The following is a 21,578-nucleotide window of genomic DNA, read 5'->3' as shown; positions in this document are numbered from 1 at the left end:
GTATTGTGTGTGGCCTCCACGTGCCTGTATGACCTCCCTACAACGCCTGGGCATGCTCCTGATGAGGCTGAGTATTGTGTGTGGCATCCACGTGCCTGTATGACCTCCCTACAACGCCTGGACATGCTCCTGATGAGGCTCAGTATTGTGTGTGGCCTCCACGTGCCTGTATGACCTCCCTACAACGCCTGGGCATGCTCCTGATGAGGCTCAGTATTGTGTGTGGCCTCCACGTGCCTGTATGACCTCCCTACAACACCTGGGCATGCTCCTGATGAGGCTCAGTATTGTGTGTGGCCTCCACGTGCCTGTATGACCTCCCTACAACGCCTGGGCATGCTCCTGATGAGGCTGAGTATTGTGTGTGGCCTCCACGTGCCTGTATGACCTCCCTACAACACCTGGGCATGCTCCTGATGAGGCTGAGTATTGTGTGTGGCCTCCACGTGCCTGTATGACCTCCCTGCAACTCCTGGGCATGCTCCTGATGAGGTTCAGTATTGTGTGTGGCCTCCACGTGCCTGTATGACCTCCCTACAACGCCTGGGCATGCTCCTGATGAGGCTGAGTATTGTGTGTGGCCTCCACGTGCCTGTATGACCTCCCTACAACGCCTGGGCATGCTCCTGATGAGGCTCAGTATTGTGTGTGGATCCACGTGCCTGTATGACCTCCCTACAACGCCTGGGCATGCTCCTGATGAGGCTGAGTATTGTGTGTGGCCTCCACGTGCCTGTATGACCTCCCTACAACGCCTGGGCATGCTCCTGATGAGGTTGCGTATTGTGTGTGGCCTCCACGAGCCTGTATGACCTCCCTACAATGCCTGGGCATGCTCCTGATGAGGCTGAGTATTGTGTGTGGCCTCCACGTGCCTGTATGACCTCCCTACAACGCCTGGGCATGCTCCTGATGAGGCTGCGTATTGTGTGTGGCCTCCACGAGCCTGTATGACCTCACTACAACGCCTGGGCATGCTCCTGATGAGGCTGAGTATTGTGTGTGGCCTCCACGTGCCTGTATGACCTCCCTACAACGCCTGGGCATGCTCCTGATGAGGTTGAGTATTGTGTGTGGCCTCCACGTGCCTGTATGACCTCCCTACAACGCCTGGGCATGCTCCTGATGAGGTTGAGTATTGCGCGTGGCCTCCACGTGCATGTATGACCTCCCTACAACGCCTGGGCATGCTCCTGATGAGGCTGAGTATTGTGTGTGGCCTCCACGTGCCTGTATGACCTCCCTACAACGCCTGGGCATGCTCCTGATGAGGCTCAGTATTGTGTGTGGCCTCCACGTGCCTGTATGACCTCCCTACAACGCCTGGGCATGCTCCTGATGAGGCTGAGTATTGTGTGTGGCCTCCACGTGCCTGTATGACCTCCCTACAACACCTGGGCATGCTCCTGATGAGGCTGAGTATTGTGTGTGGCCTCCACGTGCCTGTATGACCTCCCTACAACGCCTGGGCATGCTCCTGATGAGGCTGAGTATTGTGTGTGGCCTCCACGTGCCTGTATGACCTCCCTACAATGCCTGGGCATGCTCCTGATGAGGCTCAGTATTGTGTGTGGCCTCCACGTGCCTGTATGACCTCTCTACAACGCCTGGGCATGCTCCTGATGAGGCTCAGTATTGTGTGTGGCCTCCACATGCCTGTATGACCTCCCTACAACACCTGGGCATGCTCCTGATGAGGCTCAGTATTGTGTGTGGCCTCCACGTGCCTGTATGACCTCACTACAACGCCTGGGCATGCTCCTGATGAGGCTGAGTATTGTGTGTGGCCTCCACGTGCCTGTATGACCTCCCTACAACACCTGGGCATGCTCCTGATGAGGCTGAGTATTGTGTGTGGCCTCCACGTGCCTGTATGACCTCCCTGCAACTCCTGGGCATGCTCCTGATGAGGTTCAGTATTGTGAGTGGCCTCCACGTGCCTGTATGACCTCCCTACAACGCCTGGGCATGCTCCTGATGAGGCTGAGTATTGTGTGTGGCCTCCACGTGCCTGTATGACCTCCCTACAACGCCTGGGCATGCTCCTGATGAGGCTCAGTATTGTGTGTGGATCCACGTGCCTGTATGACCTCCCTACAACGCCTGGGCATGCTCCTGATGAGGCTGAGTATTGTGTGTGGCCTCCACGTGCCTGTATGACCTCCCTACAACGCCTGGGCATGCTCCTGATGAGGTTGCGTATAGTGTGTGGCCTCCACGAGCCTGTATGACCTCCCTACAATGCCTGGGCATGCTCCTGATGAGGCTGAGTATTGTGTGTGGCCTCAACGTGCCTGTATGACCTCCCTACAACGCCTGGGCATGCTCCTGATGAGGCTGCGTATTGTGTGTGGCCTCCACGAGCCTGTATGACCTCACTACAACGCCTGGGCATGCTCCTGATGAGGCTGAGTATTGTGTGTGGCCTCCACGTGCCTGTATGACCTCCCTACAACGCCTGGGCATGCTCCTGATGAGGTTGAGTATTGTGTGTGGCCTCCACGTGCCTGTATGACCTCCCTACAACGCCTGGGCATGCTCCTGATGAGGTTGAGTATTGCGCGTGGCCTACACGTGCCTGTATGACCTCCCTACAACGCCTGGGCATGCTCCTGATGAGGCTGAGTATTGTGTGTGGCCTCCACGTGCCTGTATGACCTCCCTACAACGCCTGGGCATGCTCCTGATGAGGCTCAGTATTGTGTGTGGCCTCCACGTGCCTGTATGACCTCCCTACAACTCCTGGGCATGCTCCTGATGAGGCTGAGTATTGTGTGTGGCCTCCACGTGCCTGTATGACCTCCCTACAACACCTGGGCATGCTCCTGATGAGGCTGAGTATTGTGTGTGGCCTCCACGTGCCTGTATGACCTCCCTACAACGCCTGGGCATGCTCCTGATGAGGCTGAGTATTGTGTGTGGCCTCCACGTGCCTGTAAGACCTCCCTACAATGCCTGGGCATGCTCCTGATGAGGCTCAGTATTGTGTGTGGCCTCCACGTGCCTGTATGACCTCCCTACAACGCCTGGGCATGCTCCTGATGAGGCTGAGTATTGTGTGTGGCCTCCACATGCCTGTATGACCTCCCTACAACACCTGGGCATGCTCCTGATGAGGCTGAGTATTGTGTGTGGCCTCCACGGGCCTGTATGACCTTCGTACAACTCCTGGGCATGCTCCTGATGAGGTTCAGTATTGTGTGTGGCCTCCACGTGCCTGTATGACCTCCCTACAACGCCTGGGCATGCTCCTGATGAGGCTGAGTATTGTGTGTGGCCTCCACGTGCCTGTATGACCTCCCTACAACGCCTGGGCATGCTCCTGATGAGGCTCAGTATTGTGTGTGGCCTCCACGTGCCTGTATGACCTCCCTGCAACGCCTGGGCATGCTCCTGATGAGGCTGAGTATTGTGTGTGGCCTCCACGTGCCTGTATGACCTCCCTACAACGCCTGGGAATTCTCCTGATGAGGCTGAGTATTGTGCGTGGCCTCCACGTGCCTGTATGACCTCCCTACAACGCCTGGGCATGCTCCTGATGAGGCTGAGTATTGTGTGTGGCCTCCACGTGCCTGTATGACCTCCCTACAACGCCTGGGCATGCTCCTGATGAGGCTGAGCATTGTGTGTGGCCTCCACGTGCCTGTATGACCTCCCTACAACGCCTGGGCATGCTCCTGATGAGTCTCAGTATTGTGTGTGGATCCACGTGCCTGTATGACCTCCCTACAACGCCTGGGCATGCTCCTGATGAGGCTGAGTATTGTGTGTGGCCTCCACGTGCCTGTATGACCTCCCTACAACACCTGGGCATGCTCCTGATGAGGTTGTGGATGGTCTCCTGTGGGATCTACTCCCAGACCTGGACTAAAGCATCCGCCAACTCCTGGACAGTCTGTGGTGCAACGTGACGTTGGTGGATGGAGTGAGACATGATGTCCCAGATGTGCTCAATCGGATTCAGGTCTGGGGAACGGGCGGGCCAGTCCATAGCTTCAATGCCTTCATCTTGCAGGAACTGCTGACACACTCCAGCCACATGAGGTCTGGCATTGTCCTGCATTAGGAGGAACCCAGGGCCAACCGCACCAGCATATGGTCTCACAAGGGGTCTGAGGATCTCATCTCGGTACCTAATGGCAGTCAGGCTACCTCTGGCGAGCACATGGAGGGCTGTGCGGCCCTCCAAAGAAATACCACCCCACACCATAACTGAACCACTGCCAAACCGGTCATGCTGAAGGATGTTGCAGGCAGCAGATCGCTCTCCACGGCGTCTCCAGACTCTGTCACGTCTGTCACATGTGCTCAGTGTGAACTTGCTTTCATCTGTGAAGAGCACAGGGCGCCAGTGGCGACTTTGCCAATCCTGGTGTTCTGTGGCAAATGCCAAGCGTCCTGCATGGTGATGGGCTGTGAGCAAAACCCCCATCTGTGGACGTCGGGCCCTCATACCACCCTCATGGAGTCAGTTTCTAACTGTTTGTGCAGACACATGCACATTTGTGGCCTGCTGGAGGTCATTTTGCAGGGCTCTGGCTGTGCTCATCCTGTTCCTCCTTGCACAAAGGCGGAGGTAGCGGTCCTGCTGCTGGGTTGTTGCCCTCCTACGGCCCCCTCCACGTTTCCTGGTGTACTGGCCTGTCTCCTGGTAGCGCCTCCAGCCTCTGGACACTAAGCTGACAGACACAGCAAACCATCTTGCCACAGCTCGCATTGATGTGCCATCCTGGATGAGCTGCACTACCTGAGCAACTTCTGTGGGTTGTAGAGTCCGTCTCATGCTACCACGAGTGTGAAAGCACAACCAACATTCAAAAGTGACCAAAACATCAGCCAGAAAGCATTGGTACTGAGATGTGGTCTGTGGTCCCCACCTGCAGAACCACTCCTTTATTGAGGGGGTCTTGATAATTGCCAATAATTTCCATCTATTGTCTATTCCATTGGCACAACAGCATGTGAAATTGATGGTCAATCAGTGTTGCTTCCTAAGTGGACAGTTTGATTTCACAGAAGTTTGATTTACTTGGAGTTATATTCTGTTGTTTAAGTGTTCCCTTTATTTTTTTGAGCAGTGTATATACAGGACATATTGTTTGCAAATGTCAGGTCTTCTTTATCAGGTAGCTCTCTGTAGCACTGTAGTATGCAAACATATGAAATGTGAATGGCATTACTGCTCTAGAAAATAGAAATAAATGAGAATTCTTATTGCATAAATTGGCCATTTCATGTGTACCTAGTAGCCACAGTAAGGCGACTCTCGTTGCTGGGAACCTGCCTAGTGTGAATCCTCTCTTAGACTGAAGTCTACATGTATATGGGAGGATACGATCCAGCTATAATTAAAACCGCCTGTGGCTTAGGGATGGAGTGCTCAGTCAGAAATCCTATGTATACAAATACTGTCACTTCCAAAACAGAAAACTGGTGTGTACAGGTGCTTACTAAGAGAGAGAGAGAGGACCCCGCTGACTATAAGAGCTAACAATCTACAGGAGAGGGAGGACCCCACTGACTATAAGACTTACACTCTACAGGAAATGGAGTACCCCGCTGACTATAAGAGCTTACACTCTACAGGAGAGGTAGGACCCTGCTGACTATAAGAGCTAACACTCTACAGGAGAGAGAGAGAGAGGACCTCGTTGACAATAAGAGCTTACACTCTACAGGAGAGAGAGAACTCTGCTGGTCATAAGAGCTTACACTCTACAGGAAAGAGAGGACCTCACTGACCATAAGATCTTACACTCTACAGGAGATAGAGAGAAAGGACCTCGTTGACCATAAGAGCTTACACTCTACAGGAGAGAGAAAGAGAGGACCTCATTGACCATAAGAGCTTACACACTACAGGAGAGAGAAAGAGAGGACTTCATTGACCATAAGAGCTTACACTCTACAGGAGAGAGAAAGAGAGGATCTCATTGACGATAAGAGCTTATACTCTACAGGAGAGAAGGGAGGACCCCGCTGACCATAAGAGCTAACACTCCACAGGAGAGATAGAGAACCCCACTGATCATAAGAGCTTACACTCTGCAGGAGAGAGAACTCTGCTGGCCATAATAGCTTACACTCTACAGGAGAGAGAGGACCCCACTGCCCATAAGAGCTTACACTCTACAGGAGATAGAGAGAAAGGACCTCAGTGACCATAAGAGCTTACACGCTACAGGAGAGCGAGAGGACCCCGCAGACCATAAGAGCTAACACTCCACAGGAGAGTGAGAGGACCCCGCTGACCAAAAGAGCCAACACTCCACAGGAGAGAGAGAGGACCCCGCTGACCATTAGAGCTTACACACTACAGGAGAGAGAGGACTCTGCTGACCATAAGAGCTTACACTCTACAGGAGAGCGGGAGGACCCCGCTGACCATAAGAGATAACACTCCACAGGAGAGAGAGAAGAACCCGCTGATCATAAGAGCTTATATTCTACAGGAGAGAGAGGACCCCACTGACCATAAGAGCTTACACTCTACAGAAGATAGAGAGAAAGGACCTCATTGACCATAAGAGCTTACACGCTACAGGAGAGCGAGAGGACCCCGCTGACCATAAGAGCTAACACTCCACAGGAGAGAGAGAGGACCCCGCTGACCATAAGAGCTTACACACTTCAGGAGAGAGAGGACCCTGCTGACCATAAGAGCTTACACTCTACAGGAGAGCGGGAGGACCCCGCTGATCATAAGAGCTAACACTCCAAAGGAGAGAGAGAGGACCCCGCTGACCATTAGAGCTTACACTCTACAGGAAATAGAGAGAAAGGACTTCATTGACCATAAGAGCTTACACGCTACAGGAGAGCGCGAGGACCCCGCTGACCATAAGAGCTAACACTCCAAAGGAGAGAGAGAGGACCCCGCTGACCATTAGAGCTTACACACTACAGGAGAGAGAGGACCCTGCTGACCATAAGAGCTAACACTCCACAGGAGAGAGAGAAGACCCCGCTGACCATAAGAGCTAACACTCCACAGGAGAGAGAGAAGACCCCGCTGATCATAAGAGCTTACACTCTACAGGAGAGAGAGGACCCCACTGACCATAAGAGCTTACACTCTACAGAAGATAGAGAGAAAGGACCTCATTGACCATAAGAGCTTACACGCTACAGGAGAGCGAGAGGACCCCACTGACCATAAGAGCTAACACTCCACAGGAGAGGCAGAGGACCCCGCTGACGATAAAAGATTACACTCTACAGGAGAGAGAGGACCCCGCTGACCATAAGAGCGTACACTCTACAAGAAAGAGAGAGAGGACACCGCTGACCATAAGAGCTTACACTCTACAGAAGAGAGAGAGGACCCTGCTGACCATAAGAGCTTACACTCTACAGGAGAGAGAGGACCCTGCTGACCATAAGAGCTTATACTCTACAGGAGAGAGAGAGAGGACCGTGCTGACCATAAGAGCTTACACTCTACAGGAGAGAGATAGAGGACCCCACTGTCCATAAGAGCTTACACTCTACAGGAGAGAGAGAGAGGACACTGCTGACCATAAGAGCATACACTCTACAGGAGAGAGAGATGACACCGGCTGCCATAAGAGCTTACACTTTACAGGAGAGAGAGGACCACGCTGACCATAAGAGATTACACGCTACAGGAGATCGAGAGGACCCCGCTGACCATAAGAGCTAACACTCCAAAGGAGAGAGAAAGGACCCCGCTGACCATTAGAGCTTACACACTACAGGAGAGAGAGGACCCTGCTGACCATAAGAGCTTACACTCTACAGGAGAGCGGGAGGACCCCGCTTACCATAAGAGCTAACACTACACAGGAGAGAGAGAAGACCCCGCTGACCATAAGATCAAACACTCCACAGGAGAGAGAGAAGACCCCGCTGATCATAAGAGCTTACACTCTACAGGAGAGAGAGGACCCCACTGACCATAAGAGCTTACACTCTACAGAAGATAGAGAGAAAGGACCTCATTGACCATAAGAGCTTACACGCTACAGGAGAGCGAGAGGACCCCGCTGACCATAAGAGCTTACACTCTACAGAAGAGAGAGAGGACCCTGCTGACCATAAGAGCTTACACTCTACAGGAGAGAGAGGACCCTGCTGACCATAAGAGCTTACACTCTACAGGACAGAGAGAGAGAGGACCCTGCTGACCATAAGAGCTTACACTCTACAGGAGAGAGACAGAGGACCCCACTTTCCATAAGAGCTTACACTCTACAGGAGAGAGAGAGAGGACACTGCTGACCATAAGAGCTTACACTCTACAGGAGAGAGAGATGACACCGGCTACCATAAGAGCGTACACTTTACAGGAGAGAGAGGACCACGCTGACCATAAGAGATTACATTCTACAGAAGAGAGAGAGGACCCCGCTGACCATATGAGCTTACACTCTACAGGAGAGAGAGAGGACACTGCTGACCATAAGAGATTACACTGTACAGGAGAGAGAGAGAGGACCCCACAGACCATAAGAGCTTATACTCTACAGAAGAGAGAGAGAGAGAGGATCCCACTGACCATAAGAGCTTAGACTCTACAGGAGAGAGAGAGAACAATGCTGACCATAAAAGCTTACACTCTACAGGAGAGAGAGAGGACCCCACTGACCATAAGAGCTTACACTCTACAGGAGATAGAGAGAAAGGACCTCATTGACCATAAGAGCTTACACGCTACAGGAGAGCGAGAGGACCCCGCTGACCATAAGAGCTAACACTCCACAGGAGAGAGGACCCCGCTGACCATAAGAGCTTACACTCCTCAGGAGAAAGAGCGCACCCCGCTGACCATATGAGCTTACACTCTACACGAGAGAGAGGACCCTGCTGACCATAAGAGCTTACACTCTCCAGAAGAGAGAGAGGACCTGCTGACCATAAGAGCTTACACTCTACAGGAGAGAGAGGACCCTGCTGACCATAAGAGCTTACACTCTACAGGAGAGAGAGAGAGGACCCCACTGTTCATAAGAGCTTACACTCTACAGGAGAGAGAGAGGACACTGCTGACCATAAGAACTTAAACTTTACAGGAGAGAGAGGACCCCGCTGACCATTAGAGCTTACACACTACAGGAGAGAGAGGACCCTGCTGACCATAAGAGCTTACACTCTACAGGAGAGCGGGAGGACCCCGCTGACCATAAGAGCTAACACTCCACAGGAGAGAGAGAAGACCCCGCTGACCATAAGAGCAAACACTCCACAGGAGAGAGAGAAGACCTCGCTGATCATAAGAGCTTACACTCTACAGGACAGAGAGGACCCCACTGACCATAAGAGCTTACACTCTACAGAAGATAGAGAGAAAGGACCTCATTGACCATAAGAGCTTACACGCTACAGGAGAGCGAGAGGACCCCGCTGACCATATCAGATTACACTCTACAGGAGAGAGAGAGAGGACACTGCTGACCATAAGAGCTTACACTCTACAGGAGAGAGAGATGACACCGGCTACCATAAGAGCCTACACTTTACAGGAGAGAGAGGACCACGCTGACCATAAGAGATTACATTCTACAGAAGAGAGAGAGGACCCCGCTGACCATATGAGCTTACACTCTACAGGAGAGAGAGAGGACACTGCTGACCATAAGAGATTACACTGTACAGGAGAGAGAGAGAGGACCCCACAGACCATAAGAGCTTATACTCTACAGGAGAGAGAGAGAAAGGATCCCACAGACCATAAGAGCTTAGACTCTACAGGAGAGAGAGAGAACAATGCTGACCATAAAAGCTTACACTCTACAGGAGAGAGAGAGGACCCCACTGACCATAAGAGCTTACACTCTACAGGAGATAGAGAGAAAGGACCTCATTGACCATAAGAGCTTACATGCTACAGGAGAGCGAGAGGACCCCGCTGACCATAAGAGCTAACACTCCACAGGAGAGAGGACCCCGCTGACCATAAGAGCTTACACTCTACAGAAAAGAGAGAGAGGACCCCGCTGACCATAAGAGCTTACACTCCTCAGGAGAGAGAGCGGACCCCGCTGACCATATGAGCTTACACTCTACATGAGAGAGAGGACCCTGCTGACCATAAGAGCTTACACTCTACAGGAAAGAGAGAGAGGACCCCGCTGACCATAAGAGCTTACACTCTCCAGAAGAGAGAGAGGACCTGCTGACCATAAGAGCTTACACTCTACAGGAGAGAGAGGACCCTGCTGACCATAAGAGCTTACACTCTACAGGAGAGAGAGAGAGGACCCCACTGTTCATAAGAGCTTACACTCTACAGGAGAGAGAGCGGACACTGCTGACCATAAGAGCTTAAACTTTACAGGAGAGAGAAGACCCCGCTGACCATAAGAGCTTACACTCTACAGAAAAGAGAGAACCCCATTGACCATAAGAGCTAACACTTTACAGGAGAGAGAGGACCCCGCTGACTATAAGAGCTTACATTCTACTTAAGAGAGAGAGAACCCGGCTGAGCATAAGAGCTTACACTTTACAGGAGAAAGAGAGAGGACCGCGCTGACCATAAGAGCTTACACTCTACAGGAGAGAGAGATGACACAGGCTACCATAAGAGATTACACTCTACAGGGGAGAGGACCCCACTGACCATAAGAGCTTACACTTTACAGAAGAGAGAGGACCTTGCTGACCATAAGAGCTTACATTCTACAGAAAAGAGAGAGGACCCTGATGAGCATAAGACCTTACACTTTACAAGAGAGAGAGAGAGAAGACCCTGCTGACCATAAAAGCTTACACACTACAGAAAAGAGAGAGGACCTGGCTGAGCATAAGAGCTTACACTTTACAGGAGAAAGAGAGAGGACCCCGCTGACCATAAGAGCTTACACTCTACAGGAGAGAGAGAGGACACTGCTGACCATAAGAGCTTACACTCTACAGGAGAGAGAGGACCCCCCTGACAATAAGAGCTTACACTCTACAGGAGAGAGAGGACCCCACAGACCATAAGAGCTTATACTCTATAGGAGAGAGAGAGAGAGGATCCCACTGACCATAAAAACTTAGACTCTACAGGAGCGAGAGAGGACCCCACTGATCATGAAAGCTTACACTCTACAGGAGACAGAGAGGACCACACTGACCAGAACAGCTTACACTCTACAGGAGAGAGAGAGGACCCAGCTGATCCTGAAACTTACACTCTACAGGAGACAGAGAGGACCCCGCTGACCATAAGAGCTTACACTCTACAGGTGAGAGAGTACCCCGCTGACCATAAGCGCTTACACTCTACAGGAGAGAGAGAAGACACTGCTGACCATAAGAGCTTACACTGTATAGGAGAGAGAGGACTCCACAGACCATAAGAGCTTACAATCTACAGGAGAGAGAGAGAGAGGACCCAGCTGACCATGAAAGCTTACACTCTACAGGATACAGAGAGGACCCCGCTGACCATAAGAGCTTACACTCTACAGGTGAGAGAGGACCCCGCTGACCATAAGAGCTTACACTCTACAGGAGAGAGAGATCACACTGCTGACCATAAGAGCTTACACTGTACAGGAGAGAGAGGACCCCACAGACCATAAGAGCTTACACTCTACAGGAGAGAGAGAGAACAATGCTGACCATAAGAGCTTACACTCTGCAGGAGAGAAAGAGGACCGACTGACCATAAGAGCTTACACTCTACAGGAGAGAGAGACAGGACCCCATTGACCATAAGAGCTTATACTCTACAGGAGAGAAAGAGAGGACCCCGCTGACCATAGGAGCTTACACTTTACAGGAGAGAGAGAAAGGACCACACTGACCATGAGAGTTTACACTCTACAGGAGAGAGAGAGAGGACCCCGCTGACCATAAGAGCTTACACTCTGCAGGAGAGAGAGAGGACCCCACTAACCATAAGAGCTTACATTCTACAGGAGAGAGAGAGGACCACAATGACCATAAGAGCTTACACTCTACAGGAGAGAGAGAGGAGCCCACTGACCATAACAGCTTACACTCTACATGAGAGGGAGAGGACCCCACTGACCATAAGACCTTACACTCTACAGGAGAGAGAGAGGAGCCCACTGACCATAACAGCTTACACTCTACATGAGAGGGAGAGGACCCGACTGACCATAAGACCTTACACTCTACAGCAGAGAGAGACAGGACCCCACTGACCATAAGAGCTTACACTCTACAGGAGAGGTAGGACCCTGCTGACTATAAGAGCTAACACTCCGCAGGAGAGAGAGAGAGAGGACCTCGTTGACCATAAGAGCTTACACTCTACAGGAATAAGAGAGAGGACCCCAATGACCATAAGAGCTTACACTCAACAGGAGAGAAAGAGAGGACCCTGCTGACCATAAGAGCTTACACTCTACAGAAGAGATAGAGGACACTGCTGAGCATAACAGATTACACTTTACAGGAGAGAGAGAGGACCCTGCTGACCATAAGAGCTTACACTCTACAGAAAAGAGAGAGGACCCCGCTGACCATAAGTGCTTAAACTTTACAGGAGAGAGAGGGAGGACCCCGCTGACCATAAGAGCTTAAACTTTACAGGAGAGAGAGAGAGGACCCCGCTGACCATAAGATCTTAAACTTTACAGGTGAGAGAAAGAGGACCCCGCTGACCATAAGAGTTTAAACTTTACAGGAGAGAGAGAGGACCCCGCTGACCATAAGCGCTTAGACTCTATGGGAAAGAGAGAGGACCCCACCGACCATAAGAGCTTACACTCTACAGGAGAGAGAGAGGACACTGCTGACCATAAGAGCTTACACTCTACAGGAGCGAGAGAGGACCTCACTGACCATAAGAGCTTACACTCTACAGGAGAGAGAGAGCACCCCACTGACCATAAGAGCTTACACTCTACAAGAGCGAGAGAGGACCTCACTGATCATAAGAGCTCACACTCTACAGGAGAGAGAGGACCCCGCTGACTATAAGAGCTTACACCCTACAGGAGAGAGAGGACCCCACTGATCATAAGAGCTTACACTCTACAGGAGAGAGAGAGGACCCCACCGACCATAAGAGCTTACACTCTACAGGAGAGAGCGGACACTGCTGACCATAAGAGCTTACACTCTACAGGAGAGAGAGAGGACCCCACTGACCATAAGAGCTTACACTCTACAGGAGAGAGAGAGAGGACCCCACTGACCATAAGAGCTTACAATCTACAGGAGAGAGAGAGAGGACCCCACTGACCACAAGAGCTTACATTCTACAGGAGAGAGAGGACCCCACTGACTATAAGAGCTTACACTCTACAAGAGAGAGAAAGAACAATGCTGACCATAAAAGCTTACACTCTACAGGAGAGAGAGAGGACCCCGCTGACCATAAAAGCTTACACTCTACAGGAGATAGAGAGAGGACCCCACTGACCATAAGAGCTTACATTCTGCAGGAGAGAGAAGACCCCGCTGACCATAAGAGCTTACACTCTATAGGAGAGAGGAACCGGCTGACCATAAGAGCTTACACCCTACAGGAGAGAGAGGACACTGCTGACCATAAGAGATTACACTCTACAGGAGAGAGAGGACCCCACCGTCCATAAGAGCTTACACTCTACAGGAGAGAGAGTGGACACTGCTGACCATAAGAACTTACACTCTACAGGAGAGAGAGAGAGGACCCCGCTGACCATAAGAGCTTACACTCTACAAGAGAGAGAAAGAACAATGCTGACCATAAGAGCTTACACTCTACAGGAGAGAGAGAGGACCCCGCTGACCATAAAAGCTTACACTCTACAGGAGATAGAGAGAGGACCCCACTGACCATAAGAGCTTACACTCTACAAGAGAGAGAAAGAGGACCCCGCTGACCGTAAGAGCTTACACTCTACAGGAGAGAGAGGACCCCACCGACCATAAGAGCTTACACTCTACAGGAGAGAGAGGACCCCACCGACCATAAGAGCTTACACTCTACAGGAGAGAGAGAGGACCCCGCTGACCATAAAAGCTTACACTCTACAGGAGATAGAGAGAGGACCCCACTGACCATAAGAGCTTACACTCTACAAGAGAGAGAAAGAGGACCCCGCTGACCGTAAGAGCTTACACTCTACAGGAGAGAGAGAGGACCCCGCTGACCATAAGAGCTTACACTCTACAAGAGAGAGAAGACCCCGCTAACAATAAGAGCTTACACTCTACAAGAAAGAGAGGACCCCACTGACCATAAGAGCTTACACTCTACTGAAGAGAGAGGACCCTGCTGACCATAAGAGCTTACACTCTACCGAAGAGAGATGACCTCACTGCCCATAAGAGCTTACACTCTACATGAGAGAGAGGACCCCGCTGACCACAAGAGCTTACCCTCTACAGGAGAGAGAGGACCACACTGACCATGAGAGCTTACACTCTTCTGAAGAGAGAGGACCCCTCTGACCATAAGAGCTTACACTCTACAGGAGAGAGAGGACCCCACTGACCATAAGAGCTTACACTCTACATGAGAGAGAAGACCCCACTGACCATAAGAGGTTACACTCTACATGAGAGAGAGGACCCCAATGACTGTAAGAGCTTACACCCTACAGTAGAGAGAGGACCCATTGACCATAAGAGCTTACACTCTGCAGAATTAGATGTTCTGTTATTTTCTCTTTATTTTGTGATGTTCCAATACACACAAAGGAAATAAACATGTGTCTAACAAAATGTGTAATTGAATAATTTTCTGGGAGAAATGCTTCATTTTCTGGAACAATTTCCAGGGTGCCAACACTTTCAGCCATGACTGTATATCGAAACCTTAGAAATTCTGTTTAACTATTTGAGGAGGTGATTGGGGGAGGACGGTAATGGGGAAAAGTGGAAAACTCTCTCTCTCTCACATTCCTACGCATTTTTGGGTCTCAATCCTTGACCCTTAGGTTTCCATAACTTCTTTAGATTGTTCTCCCGCTTGCTGTCCCCTTTCCCATTGGCTGTAAAGTTTCCTCTGTAGATAGTAAACACATCGTTATAATGTTTTGCTATATCAGCAACATAGTTGGGAAACTTCTCATGTCATGGCTAAGGGCGGTCCGAGTTCTGTAGTTGTCATAGCAGCTGTGTGCCACCCACTTGCTCAGAAACAACTGAAAGTTAGACATAGTTATCTGCAGAGGAAAAACTGGTGAAAAATGCAGGATAGAGGTTATATAATGGCCAGAAATAGAAGGACAGCTTAAAATCAAAATCTGGGGAGCAAAAATAAATAAATAAAAGTAAAATAGCATTTTCAAAAACATTTAAAAAGCAAATAAATAAAATAGAAAAATTATTTCTTAAAATAAAAAAGCACATTAATGTATATTTCCACTACTGTAATAACCGCTATGTGAGATGTGTTGGCTCACCAGGGTGGTATAAATGTGTATACCTGTGTCTGCATCAGTATAATGCTGTACCTGTTGTAAATAGGTTGGATCATCTGCAGTAAAGTTGTTATTCGGTCACAAGATGTTGCCTAAGCATTGCTGAAAGACTGTAAGATACTTGCAGAATGTCAGAGGTGGAGCTACATTCTGAGGTGATGTGAAACACAGGAAAAGGAAGTGCGGCCATCTTCAGGGCGGTCTGCAGTTATTAAGAACAGGGAGAGGAAGTGCTGGAGGGGAATCCATTGACATCCTATCGTGGAAGCATCACACAGAGACCAGAGCATTGGCAGATTGGAGCTTATCATGTCCATGACCAGACACTGTCCAGATGTGAAAAGATGCTGAGAGACGGAAAAGGCCGGGACCTAGCGTGAAGAGTTAAGTCATAGTCATCAACTGTACTGTTCACCTGCTGGGGAGACCCCCGCATCCGTCCAAATACAACGATTGTTTGTCCAAAGCAGACCTGGGTCAGTAAGAAAACTGAGGCCCACTGCACTGCCGCAGTGGGTAACCGCGCATGCATCTCACTACATTCTGGTGCCAAAATACTCGAGATTGAGATAAGGCCTGTAGTTAAGTAGATTGTCATATTGACTGTTTCAGGCCATGGTTATTGCCAAAATAAGAGTCCGGAATTTCTGGATTTGCAGTAACATTTCCTGTTTGTTCCGTAATTGAAAATTCTAATTCACGCCCTATGTACCGTCAAGGCACGCAACGGACTTCAGACCAAACTTTCTTGTTTAAGGAAAGAGATCCTGAGGAACATTATAATACAAGATAATTGTTCAACCTCAATAGACTTCGTTTACGGCTAAGTAGCCATCGTAGTTGGTTAACTGTTAGGGTATGCTCAGTCCGTTGAGGACGGACTATTCCTCAGAGTTCATTGAAGTCACTTTTGGACAGGAGAGGGATATTTGGATGGGTTATAATAAAGGAAATTGATTGTAAGATTGTAAACTGTTGTGCTGTTCCGCAGGCGATCCCGTATGTTACACTCATATATTTGTCCCATTTCCCAGGATGTTAACCCGTAATTGAAAATCCTAATTTATGCCTATGTACCGTCACGGCACGCAACGGACTTCAGACCAAACTTTTTTGTTTAAGGAGAGAGTTCCTGAGGAACATTATAATACAAGATAATTGTTCAACCTCAATAGACTTCATTTACGGCTAAGTAGCCATCGTAGTTGGTTAACTGTTAGGGTATGCTCAGTCCGTTGAGGACGGACTATTCCTCAGAGTTCATTGAAGTCACTTTCGGACAGGAGAGGGATATTTGGATGGGTTATAATAAAGGAAATTGATTGTAAGATTGTAAACTGTTGTGCTGTTCCGCAGGCGATCCCGTATGTTACACTCATATATTTGTCCCATTTCCCAGGATGTTAACCCGTAATTGAAAATCCTAATTTATGCCTATGTACCGTCACGGCACGCAACGGACTTCAGACCAAACTTTTTTGTTTAAGGAGAGAGTTCCTGAGGAACATTATAATACAAGATAATTGTTCAACCTCAATAGACTTCATTTACGGCTAAGTAGCCATCGTAGTTGGTTAACTGTTAGGGTATGCTCAGTCCGTTGAGGACGGACTATTCCTCAGAGTTCATTGAAGTCACTTTCGGACAGGAGAGGGATATTTGGATGGGTTATAATAAAGGAAATTGATTGTAAGATTGTAAACTGTTGTGCTGTTCCGCAGGCGATCCCGTATGTTACACTCATATATTTGTCCCATTTCCCAGGATGTTAACCCGTAATTGAAAATCCTAATTTATGCCTATGTACCGTCACGGCACGCAACGGACTTCAGACCAAACTTTTTTGTTTAAGGAGAGAGTTCCTGAGGAACATTATAATACAAGATAATTGTTCAACCTCAATAGACTTCATTTACGGCTAAGTAGCCATCGTAGTTGGTTAACTGTTAGGGTATGCTCAGTCCGTTGAGGACGGACTATTCCTCAGAGTTCATTGAAGTCACTTTCGGACAGGAGAGGGATATTTGGATGGGTTATAATAAAGGAAATTGATTGTAAGATTGTAAACTGTTGTGCTGTTCCGCAGGCGATCCCGTATGTTACACTCATATATTTGTCCCATTTCCCAGGATGTTAACCCGTAATTGAAAATCCTAATTTATGCCTATGTACCGTCACGGCACGCAACGGACTTCAGACCAAACTTTTTTGTTTAAGGAGAGAGTTCCTGAGGAACATTATAATACAAGATAATTGTTCAACCTCAATAGACTTCATTTACGGCTAAGTAGCCATCGTAGTTGGTTAACTGTTAGGGTATGCGGACTATTCCTCCGAGTTCATTGAAGTCCCTTCTGGACAGGAGAGGGATATTTGGATGGGCGATAAAGGAAATTGATTGTAAGGTTGTAAACTGTTGTGCTGTACCGCAGGCGATCCCGTATGTTACACTGATATTTTTGTCCCATTTCCCAGGGTGTTAACAGGCAACAGGCGGCCGGTGTAGACAGGCACACCAGTAGGTAAATTTATAGAAAGGATAGTATGTACAAATTGTTTGGGCACCAGCACGAGAGTCTTGAATGTTTCCTATTTTCTGGTTGAGTCATCCACATAACTAAGTAAAATAATTACGGTGAGTGACCAGTGTTGGAGTCAGTTTTCTTGGCCATGACTTCACTGTATTTTGAGGAACACACCCCGGTACACGACTTACAGCCATTATACAAGTAATGCATATAGTTTTTCACACTGCTATTAAAACATACATCTCAGTCACCCAACAAGCCCTAATATGGTGACATTGATGGACAAAATAAAGAGTCCTTGCTATAGGCATGCAGTGATTAAAAAAAGCCTTACGGGTTAAAGAAAGTGTTGGATATTGCCAGAAAATTTTTGAAGCTGGGCCAGCTCCCATCCACCAAAAAGCAGAATTTTCAGAACAGGCTGAAGTCAGAGCAATGGTGCAAAGAAAATACTAAGTGAAATCAGGAAGGCTCAATCAATAATGAGAGCGGATTTGCAGCCGTCCCAGAGGAACGCTCTTACCAGTGGCATCCAGGATTCATCCTCCATTACCACCTGAGCAGTTACGGAGTGTTCTCTTGTAGCTGTCAGGCCCATTTCACCTAACGTTGGGGGGCTTTGACGAAAATAATATTGAAGAATCATTGACATTAAAAAGGAATGTCATCAAACATATGCAGTTATATGAAAAAGTTTGGGCACCCCTATTAATCTTAAGCTTAATGTTTTATAAAAAATTGGTGTTTTTGCAACAGCTATTTCAGTTTGATATATGTAATAACTGTTGGACACAGTAATGTTTCTGCCTTGAAATGAGGTTTATTGTACTAACAGAAAATGTGCAATCTGCATTCAAACAAAATTTGTCAGGTGCATAAGTATGGGCACCCTTATCATTTTCTTGTTTTAAATACTCCTACCTACTTTTTACTGACTTGCTAAAGCACTTTTTTGGTTTTGTAACCTCATTGAGCTTTGAGCTTCATAGCCAGGTGTATACAATCATGAGAAAAGCTACTTAAAGTGGCCACTTGCAAGTTGTTCTCCTGTTTGAATCTCCTCTGAAGAGTGGCATCATGGGCTCCTCAAAACAACTGTCAAATGATCTGAAAAGCAAGATTATTCAACATAGTTGTTCAGGGGAAGGATACAAAAAGCTGTCTCAGAGATTTAACCTGCCAGTTTCCACTGTGAGGAACATAGTAAGGAAATGGAAGAACACAGGGACAGTTCTTGTTAAGGCCAGAAGTGGCAGGCCAAGAAAAACATCAGAAAGGCAGAGAAGAATGGTGAGATCAGTCAAGGACAATCCTTAGACCACCTCCAGAGAGCTGCAGCATCAACTTGCTGCAGATGGTGTCACTGTGCATCGGTCAACTATACAACGCACTTTGCACAAGGAGAAGCTGTATGGGAGAGTGATGCGAAATAAGCCGTTTCTTCAAGCACGCCACAAACAGAGTCGGCTGAGGTATGCAAAAGCACATTTGGAGAAGCCAATTTCTTTTTGGAAGAAGGTCCTGTGGACTGATGAAACCAAGATTGAGTTGTTTGGTCATACAAAAAGGCGTTATGCATGGCGGCAAAAAAACACAGCATTCCAAGAAAAACACTTGCTACCCACAGTAAAATTTGGTGGAGGTTCCATCATGCTTTGGGGCTGTGTGGCCAATGCCGGCACCGGGAATCTTGTTAAAGTTGAGGGACGCATGGATTCCACTCATTTCCTGATACAAGGGCTACACAATTACATAATTGACGCTTCCTCTATCTGTTATGATTTGCATAAGTACCCAGCATCAAGTGTTTAACTTCCCTGCAGCGCCACCACAGGTGAAATGAAGCACTACACAGATCTCATTGAAACTAAGAACCTTTCAAGGATGTGCAGGGTCCTTAAGGGTGGGAGTCACCCCTTGTAGCCATTGATGGTTGAGAGTCATGAACCCTAACAGAGTATTTGAAACAGGGATTTTTCAAACCAGAACACTCTCTTAAAAGTGCCTCCATTTTTTCCAAGCTATTTCACGTTTTAGCAATTAAAAATGAAGGAGGGACATGAAAGGAGACAAAACTAGACTGATTTTTCTACTTTTCCTCATTTTAGAATTTTGCATTAAATAATCACTGTTCTTTCAAAAAATCTTGCATAAATCAATAGTACTGTACAAGTGAATATAAGAAAGTTTGCAATATATCTTATTAGAGAAATCTACTGCTTTCTCCACTTATGAGCCACCTCTTCCCCAACCCTTTGCCTCCTAAACTCACTATTTACTCAAAAAAAGTCAAACTCCCTCAGACTGCCAACTCACTAAACAGTCAGATTACAGCTGCCTATTGAAGTATATGAAAACAGGAGGGGTGGAAAAGAAGAAGCAGAGTGTCAGGAATATTATAAAATATTAATGTCAGGGAGAGATTAACAGAATATTAGCCCCTTCTCCCATGCCCTCTGCTGTAGTGTTTGTCCAGAGATGACAATTATACTGTGTCTTCCTGCAAATTAGCCCCCACAGCCAAAAGGCTTTACATATGAAGTGTCACAAGCTAAAATGCAAATGTATTTCCTCTTATCAGGGACCTAAGAGAGTGACACCTTCTCCCAAGCAAGGAGTTTGGAGGAAAGAGGAAATGGCTCGTTAAGTTCAAAGACACTCATAAACAATTCCTGGCCACCAGCCATAGCCAGATCGGCTCCGATATTAGATATGAAATATTATGAGTTCCATACGTCCGGCAATAACGAGACCCAAATGGGTAGTGACCAAATCAGCCCAGGAATGTGCAGGTAGTTTTCCAGGGCTGTAACCAAAATCAGGGAGCTGCAGCGCAAAAACACCAGAATAGCAGACTGCAGCTATGGTATGTGTGATATCAAAATAAAGATAAAATCATAAGGGAAAAAATGGCGTAGTTTGCAAGCTTCTGCGATCAACGGGCGAAGAGTTATCGCAGAAGTTAGCGTTTCTAATAAAAATGTACAGGCTGGAGACCGACCCACATGATATCACCACAAGGGGCGTGTGGCCAGATCTCCCTTAGGTATAAAGGAATCTATGAAGAAGACAGGAGCACTCATTGCCAGAGGGGAATAAGAATTATAAGCAACGGGTCCTGTTCAAATAACAGCATATTCCAACCGGGGAGCCCCTCCTCCACTTATATTGAGTCGTCGCAGAGAACTTTATAGTGTAAGTTTCACTTTTTATCCTGTTTTATTTTATGTATCTGCATATGTATTTTAATGTCCCCTTTGTAACATCCTTGTATATATTTTTCCTAAACACTGCCTCCCTTTTGGGTTAAATATAAAATTTAATAGTTCTGTTTCTTTTGTTCTGTAATCGTTCCCTCCCCCGAAGCCATATACGCTACCAAAACGCAGGCGTCCGGCCAGGCCTGTATTATATTTAAAACTCGGCCGATGGTGGCAGAGAGTATTAATAATTGGGCTATCGCAGAGCTGACAGTGACCGTACGGAGGGCGTTAAACACGGATTCCAGGCTGTGGAACCCAGGGTGTTGAGCCATACGCTCACTGGTCACTTACCGATACCTACGTAGAGAGTAGTCTGGATCGCGTGCTCGCAACTCCGGACGAAATACGGACAGCGTGACGGCACGGTGAGATATTGCGTGATCTCCCCGGTGTCGTCCTGACTGTGTGTGGGTGGAACCCTTGACAAATTGGTGGCAGCGGTGGGATACTGT

This window comes from Phyllobates terribilis, unplaced genomic scaffold (genome assembly GCF_046119375.1).
Source record: "Phyllobates terribilis strain yellow unplaced genomic scaffold, ASM4611937v1 Scaffold_5__5_contigs__length_657084704, whole genome shotgun sequence".
Lineage (NCBI taxonomy): Eukaryota > Metazoa > Chordata > Amphibia > Anura > Dendrobatidae > Phyllobates > Phyllobates terribilis.
Note: the sequence above shows the minus strand (reverse complement) of the source record.